Raw genomic sequence first — 8,229 nt, 5'->3', positions numbered from 1 at the left:
CCTATCCCATCAAAGGCAGGGCTACCTGTGAAACCAGTCATGTGATTTACAAGCTAAGCTGCAACCACTGTGCTGCGTTCTATGTAGGCATGACAACCAACAAGCTGTCTCTCCACATGAATGGCCACTGACACACTGTGGCCAAAAAACAAGGGGACCACCCTGTTGCTGAACACACTGCCAAACATGGTATCACTCATCTCAAAGACTGCTTCACAGCCTGTACCATATGGATCCTTCCCACCTACACCAGCTTTTCTGAATTGCGCAGGTGAGAACTTTCCTTCCAATACATCCTACATTCCCGTAACCCACCTGGCCTCAACCTTCGTTAGTCACTGTCCTCACCCATCAGCCCCCCCCCCCCCCCCCCCGTTCCCATTCCAGCACTACACAACCGTCATTTCACCATCACACCTGGTCTTTTAATTTCTTTTTATTTCTCTCCATTCCGCTACTTATCCCCCCCCCCCCCCCGCAACTTCTCTCCTGCCCTCCGTCTAAACTGCAGCGCACTTCACTGTCCGACACCCCCACCATACTATCCCTCCCCCTCCCCACCCCAGCCTCCTCCTTACCCCCACCACTCCTATCATGCACTGGTGCTGCTGCTCACAGTGTGGTTTCTGAGACTGCAGACGAGTGTGTGTGTGTGTGTGTGTGTGTGTGTGTGGTGTGTGTGTGTGTGTGTGTGTACTGCCGACAAAGGCCTTAATGGTCGATAGCTACAATTGAGTGAATCTTTTTGTTGTGCTTATCGTGACTGGCAATGGCAAGGAAAGCATTTCTGAAGAAGAGGAATTTGTTAACATCAAGTATAGATTTAAGTGTCAGGAAGTCGTTTCTCAAAGTATTTGTATGGAGTGTAGCCATGTATGGAAGTGAAACATGGACGATAAATAGTTTAGACAAGAAGAGAATAGAAGCTTTCGAAATGTGGTGGTACAGAAGAATGCTGAAGATTTGATGGGTAGATCACATAACTAATGAGGAGGTATTGAATAGAATTGGGGAGAAGAGGAGTTTGTGGCACAAGTTGACAACAAGAAGAGACCGGTTGGTAGGACATGTTCTGAGGTATCAAGGGATCACAAATTTAGCATTGGCGGGCAGCGTGAAGGGCAAAAATCGTAGAGGGAGACCAAGAGATGAATACACTAAGCAGATTCAGAAGGATGTAGGTTGCAGTAAGTACTGGGACATGAAGAAGCTTGCACAGGATAGGGTAGCATAGAGAGCTGTATCAAACTAGTCTCAGGACTGAAGACAACAACAACAACAACAACAACAACAACAACATCGTGACTCAGCATCTCCACTATTTGGTGAGAAGCAGCTCTCCTTCTCTAGTATTGTTACATTCGATCCTGTATTTTGCACTGTTTGATTTTTACCTGCAGATGAACAATAAATGGTAAATGGACACACTTTTTTAACTTTAGTATTTTCCACTCTTTCTCACGTACAAGAACTGTCATTAGAAGGACAGGGGCTGTCTGCCTATGCTCCACCCTATATTTATCTCCAGGTGAGCAGTTGCTGTTCATTATTTTATTTGTTGTTTTCAGCCTGTAATTTCTATTATGAAGCATTTAAGAATGTTGTATATCTTGTGACAACCTTTATATCTTTGACACAATCGTTTTCACAGAATTTTACATTAATATGATGTTTATGACTGCTGTAACTTTATTCTCTCATGGCCACCAGCTTCCCAACACACAGAGAACAAGATGCCTGGAAACACTATCAATTTCTCTGTAATAACGGTGAGTACAATTGCAGTTGCCCATATGTATAATTACTTCAGAATCAAAAAGCAGCTTTGATTAAACTAATTTCTGTTGATTAATGGTCTATGTTTCAGAACTTATTAGTATCTTAAATGCAATTTTCAAGTTCACTGATGCTATAGTGTTCATCTCATTCTTGATCCTGTTGCCGTTAATCCTGTCATCTTACTTCAGTTGCTTACGTACTGACATCTTACAATTTATCTTTATCACTTCATTTCTTTCTTCCATTTCATTTCACATACATACGTATTATGAATCCATAATTTCAAATACTATGCCACAACCCAATCATTAAACACCAATTAACTGCACGTCAATTTCTGCGCCATATTTCTAAATTCTGAACAACCTTATGATCAGCTGAGAGATTTCTAGCAACACTAAAATTCTGATTTTTGATGGTACAGTATATTAAAGGTATCATCTAGTACCTACAAAACATCTTACAACATGGCACAAGTTGAATTTCAAATATGGAAGGAAATGAAGTGCTTTTTTATTAATATTTTTGACTGCCTTGCGTCTATAATGTTACACCAACTACGAGTCCGAAGTGTTTTTCTCCCTCCAGTTGGCACACCTGCGAACTTACTGTAAATGCTTAGATGTACTACCTACTATTTAAAATGATTACCAGCAGAGTTCTTTTCAAGTGTCATGTTACTGATGACCACTACCTACAACAAGACAATGACCAGCCATTTGGCATTAACAATTTGTTTGTGCACACAGCTCCAATACAGTATGAAATTTGGAAACGGGAGGTGAGCACTATAATACCTACAAGGGGTGGATAAAACAAACAAACAAACACACACACACACACACACACACACACACACACACACACACACACACACGGTGTAGGAATACTATACACATTCAAAACAGCATCTAGTTGTCTCTCAATGGATAAATACTCGTCCCGTATGGTATTCAAGGAAATCTTATACCATTCTTCCCGCAAAATAGTGGCAAGTTCAGGTAACAATTATAGAGATAGATAGCAATCAGTCAATCATGCACCCCCCCCCCCCCTCTCCCTCTCCCTCCCCCCCCCCCCCCTAAATTATACCACAAATGCCTAATAATACTGTGATCTGGTGGCTGTGTTGGTCAGAGGGGACGCAACAATTCATACTCGTGCTCACAAAACTGGTCCTGGGTGATGCAAGCACTGTGTACGGCCCCTGTCACCTTTGACCACAGTATCACCATTAGGGTACAAACCCTGCACCATGGGACGGATCTTATCACCCAAAAGGCTCAAATAATTCTTGGCAGTAATTTGACTGACAGTATCCATGGGGCCCATGGAATACCACAGTATGGCTGCTCAAATCGTCGAGAATCCCGCCATGTTTCACTCTTGGGATGTAAACTCAGCCAGAAGTTGGGAACAGTGTGTAACCTTCCATTGCTCCACAGTCCTGGTTTTATGGCTTTGATACCACATTTTCCTGTTATGGGCATTTTCATCACTGACGAATGGTTTTGGAATGCCAGCTCTACTGGCAGTTTCCTGCTTCTGGGGCTCTGTTCATATTGTTTTGGTGCTGACGAGGTTATCAAGTGTGAAATTCAGTTTTTCAGTAACTTTTGTAGCTGTGATTGTCGTATTTTTCTCCACAATCTCCTTGAATGACTGACTGACACAATCACTCACACGACACTTTAGTTTACATGGTGAATCAGCAGATGATGATTTTCCACTTTTCCCACACACAGTATACATCTTTGATGTGGTACCTCTTGAAACATTAAACACTTCGGCTACCTTGGTTACGGAAGCATCCACCACATGAGCACCGACAAATGGCCCACATCTGGATTCACTTGGCTCTGACATAATGGACTCTCACTTTTCTGACCATGACTGACACTTGCAGCTTATTGAGGACTCTGCACAGGTGCCACTGTAGTCAAATACAACAGCACAACCAGCAGGTTTGGCTAGCACTGCATTTATGTTCAAGAATGCATTTCCTACAATGTTTCCATATTTTTGTCAAACCCCTGTATTACAAGTGAATGATTCTTAATATATCAAAATAAGATTTGTGTAATTTACACACGTGAATAAGCAGCATGCTCCTGTGATTGACTGTTTACTCACCATAATGTATCCTCACTGCCCACTTCTTTTTTAAACTGCCTTGTGTAGCTCTGCATCAGTTGTTGGTTAATTTCTCACTAAATTGGGCACACCGAATACTAACTTTCTCATATGATCAACTACATCTTTAACAGTGTAATAGGGGTACTCTTGTTATATCCCCCGTCACTAAAAGAATGAAAAAATGTAGGCTTGTATCCCCTCAGGTTAAGAATTTTTCTTACTCCGTTTAATTATTTGCTCAATGCTGTCAAGATGCAACATCAGATGTGTTATGGAGCCCTTTAGGGATGGAAAGGAATCCAGTGTGCACTCAGTTTATCTGGCACAGGGGCCTTATGCAAACCGTTGAAGAGACCCTGCCTGCAGTTATTGAGCAGGCAGGATGTTGTGATTTATGTCAGCACCACTGATGTCGGCACTTGGGTTCTTAGGCCATCTTCACTTTGTACAGGCAGACGGTGCAAGTGGTAAAGACAGCTGACCTCTCACGTGGAATGCAAGCAGAGCTCACAATCGACAGCATTGTTTCTATAATTAATCAGGGTCCTTTGGTTTGGAGCTGTGCGGGAGGGTTGGATATTTCTGGACCTGGGTTATAGGGTGAAGAATTGTAGGAATCACCTTAATAGGTCAGGGGTGCACTACACAAAGGTAGCAGCTACTTGGGTAGCAGAGTACTTGGGGAGTGCACACGGGGATTTTTTAGGCTTGCCTATAGTTTGAGGTCCTCTGACAAATGATCACCAAGACAGATGCGCAGAGAGTGAAATCGAACAGTGTAGAAGGCAAAGATACTTCTACTGTCAAGGTTTAACTGGAAATTTCACTGCCCACCAGGAAAATTTTCATGCTCAAATCTTTCTCTAAACTGTCTGCTGGTTGAAACCCGAAGCAGGATGCTCCAAAGTATTTGGGATGACCTGGAATGTATATCGAAAAGAACGGCTGGATGCCAAAGGAGTAGTAGTAACTGTTTCATTGCTATCTACAAAAACATGTTACCTATCGAGATCGAAATTGAATCCAACTGGGAAATTAACTGGATGCAATATTCAAATAAAGTCTATGGTCAGTTGTGTGGAAATAATACCCAGATTGTGCAATATTAGTTGCAGGTGACTTTAACATAGTAGAGACTCCGTGTCTATTGATTCATTTCAGATGGTATGCTCACACAGTTTTCTGAAGTACTTTTGAACATTTTTCCAGAAACCGTCTTGAACAGCTAGTTAGACAATCTACACACAATGGAAATATATGACGGCAGTATCTGTTCCCGAAAGAACAGTTACCGTTGATGACCATGCAGCTTTGCTAGAAATGAAATGATAAGTAAATGGACACCCTAGCTGCAAACAGGCATTGATGTACTTCATTGGGGACATGTTTTAAATGTGTGCCCCGACCGGGACTCGAACCCAGGATCTCCTGCTTACATGGCAGACGCTCTATCCATCTGAGCCACCGAGGGCACAGAGGATAGTGCGCCTGCAAGGACTTATCCCTTGCACGCTCCCCGTGAGACCCACATTCCCCAACATGTCCACACCACTACATTTGTAGTGCGCCTAATAGATGTTTGCCCACATACTCATTACTCGTGGCAGATTAATCTAGCAAGTCCCGTACGAGTTGTACCTACAACTGGAGTTATCATCAGTGTCAGCAGCTATAGGCATTAGTGATCAAGATCTCTTAGTGGCACTGGTTACTAAAGTGAATAAATCCAAGATGAAGGCTAGTAGAGCATTAATGCTAGAAAGAGTAGATAAGCAACGGTTAGCATCTCATTTAGACAATGACTGGACATCATTTAGTTCCATTATGATGGACATAAATTACAGCTTAAAGTTTAAAGCAACTGTGAATCATTCTGTGGATACATATTTGCTGAGCAAATGGATTAAGGACAGAAAACATCCACCTGGTTTAATAATAACATTCAGAAAGGGGTGAGAACCAGAGATGGTTGCACCTCATTTCAAAAATGAACACAATAATGACAAAAGCAAAATTTAGTAAAAATTTGTGCCTGCGAAGCATATAACAACTTCCACCGTCATAACTTAGAAAAAGATCTTGCTGCGAACCCGAGAAAATTATGGTTATACGTTTATATCACTACGTGGATGCAAGGCTTCTATCGAGGTACTCATCAACCAGTGTGGTATGGCAACAGAAGACAGAAAAAACAAAGCTGACATTTTAAATTTTGCATTTAAGAAACCATTCTTCCACGATAATCTTACTAAGATATCGCTGTGTACGAATGCATGCTCTCACAGCGATATCCATTAAAAAATATTCTCAGGTTTGAAGCCATGTCAAGTGGTTTAATGCCCAGGAGCTTTTGGCAGAGGTCTCCTCTGACATTGTCGAGTGGTTGACTGTCACGTGAATGTCACTGCTGTGCTGATATAGCAATCAGATCACCGACCTACACACTTGCAAAGCATTTGGCCACCTATTCTCGTGAACCACTTGACACAGCTTGAAATATGAGAATATTTTATTAAACATACCATTGTCTGACTACCACACAGACCCCCATACACGAGAGACAGTAATAGGCACCCCTGGCCTAGAGAAGTAATCAAAAAAGTTGAAAACAAAAGTCACCAGGTCCAAAAAAGTCACCAGGTCCAGATGGAATCCCAATTCGGTTTGAGAGAGAGTACTCTGTGGCACTGGCACCTTACTTGGCGCACATTTACCCAAAATCTCTCACCCAGCGCAAAGTCCTAATTGACTGAGAAAAAAGTACAGCTGTCTCAAATAAAAGACAGGAATAATAACTGACCTGCATAATTACAGACCAATATCCTTAACACTGGTTTGCTGCGGAATTCTTATTTTCTGAGTTTGAATATGATAAATTTACTTTTGACAGAAAAGCTTCTGTCCACAAATCAGGACCGATTTAGAAAGCATCATTCATGTGAAACTCAGCTTGCCCTCTTCTCACACAACATTCCGAGAACCACAGATAAACAGGCAGATCCCATGTTCCTACTCTACCAGAGTGTGTTTAAGATGGTGCCCCAGTGCAGAGTGATTAGAAAGGTATGAGCATATGGAATAGATTCCCCAGATACATGAGTGGCTCAAAGACTTCTTAAGTAAAGGAACCCAATACACTAGGATGACAAGTGTTCATCGGAGACAATGGTGTATCAGAAGCACCCCAGGAAAGAATGATAGGACTGCTGCTATTCTGTACATACATAAATGATCTGATAGAGAGGGCAAACAGCTATTTGCAGCTGTTTCTTGATGATTCTATGGTGTACAGGAAACTATCATCATTGAGTGACTGTAGAACAATAGAAGATGTCTTTGATAAAATATGTAGTTGGTGTGGTGATTAGTGGCTTACTCTAAATGTAGAAAAACGTAAATTACCACAAATGAGTGTTAAAAACAATCCCAGAATATTCGAATATAACATAAGTAATGTGTTGCTTGGCATAGTCGCATTGATTAACTATCTTGGCGTAGCACTGCAGAACAATATGAAATGGAATGAGCATGTCGTGCTGGTAGATTTGTTAGCAGTAGTTTCAATCAGCATGCAAGCATTACAGAGAAGCTTCTTTAACTCAAAAGGGAGGACAACATTTTCTTTCCTGAGACGCTACTGAGAAAATTTTGGAAAACCAGGATTTGAGGCTGTCTGCAGAACAATAATTCTGTTGCCAACATACATTTCATGTAAAGACCATGAAGACAAGAGGAATTAGGGCTCAATGGAGGCATTTAGGCAGTCACATTTCCTTCATTCCATTTGCTAGTGGAACAGGGAAGCAAATGGGTGACAATAGTACAAGGTACCATTCACACCATGCACTGTACAGTAGCTTGTGGGGTATGTACATAGGTGCAGAATGGAAGTGGTGTAGATGATGAGGTCCCATACTCCAAGGAGTGTAGGGGACGATGCGGGAGACCCACACTGCCGCCGACTAGGCAAGGTCCTAGCAGAGGTGGTTTGCCATTGCCTTCCTCCAACCATAATGGGCATGGATGATGATGATGATGATGATGATGATGATGATGATGGAGACAACATAACAACACCACCCACTCATCTCAAGGCTGGGAAAATTCCTGACCCCACCAGGAATCGAACCAGAAGTAATTATACATATGGGCAACTGCAACTGTACTCACCGTTATTACAGAGAAATTAATAGTGTTTCCAGGCATCTTGTTCTCTGTGTGTTGGGAAGCTGGTGGCCATGAGAGAATAAAGTTACAGCAGTCATAAACATCATATTAATGTAAAATTCTGTGAAAACGATTGTGTCAAAGATA

General features: G+C 41.9%; 1 protein-coding gene and 1 non-coding gene across 3 annotated transcripts in view; both read right to left on the bottom strand.

Annotated features, from left to right (window-relative positions):
- The window catches only part of LOC124714625 (sin3 histone deacetylase corepressor complex component SDS3-like), a 100,802-nt gene that overhangs the window by 75,557 nt on the left and 17,016 nt on the right, over window positions 1-8,229 (bottom strand). The window lies entirely within an intron of this gene.
- On the bottom strand, window positions 5,313-5,387 carry Trnat-ugu. The gene has a single exon. It is a non-coding gene; the product is annotated as a tRNA-Thr (tRNA).

The sequence above is a fragment of the Schistocerca piceifrons genome, chromosome 1, assembly GCF_021461385.2.
Source record: "Schistocerca piceifrons isolate TAMUIC-IGC-003096 chromosome 1, iqSchPice1.1, whole genome shotgun sequence".
In the NCBI taxonomy this organism is placed as follows: domain Eukaryota; kingdom Metazoa; phylum Arthropoda; class Insecta; order Orthoptera; family Acrididae; genus Schistocerca; species Schistocerca piceifrons.
Note: the sequence above shows the minus strand (reverse complement) of the source record. Positions and strands in the feature narration are given on the sequence as shown.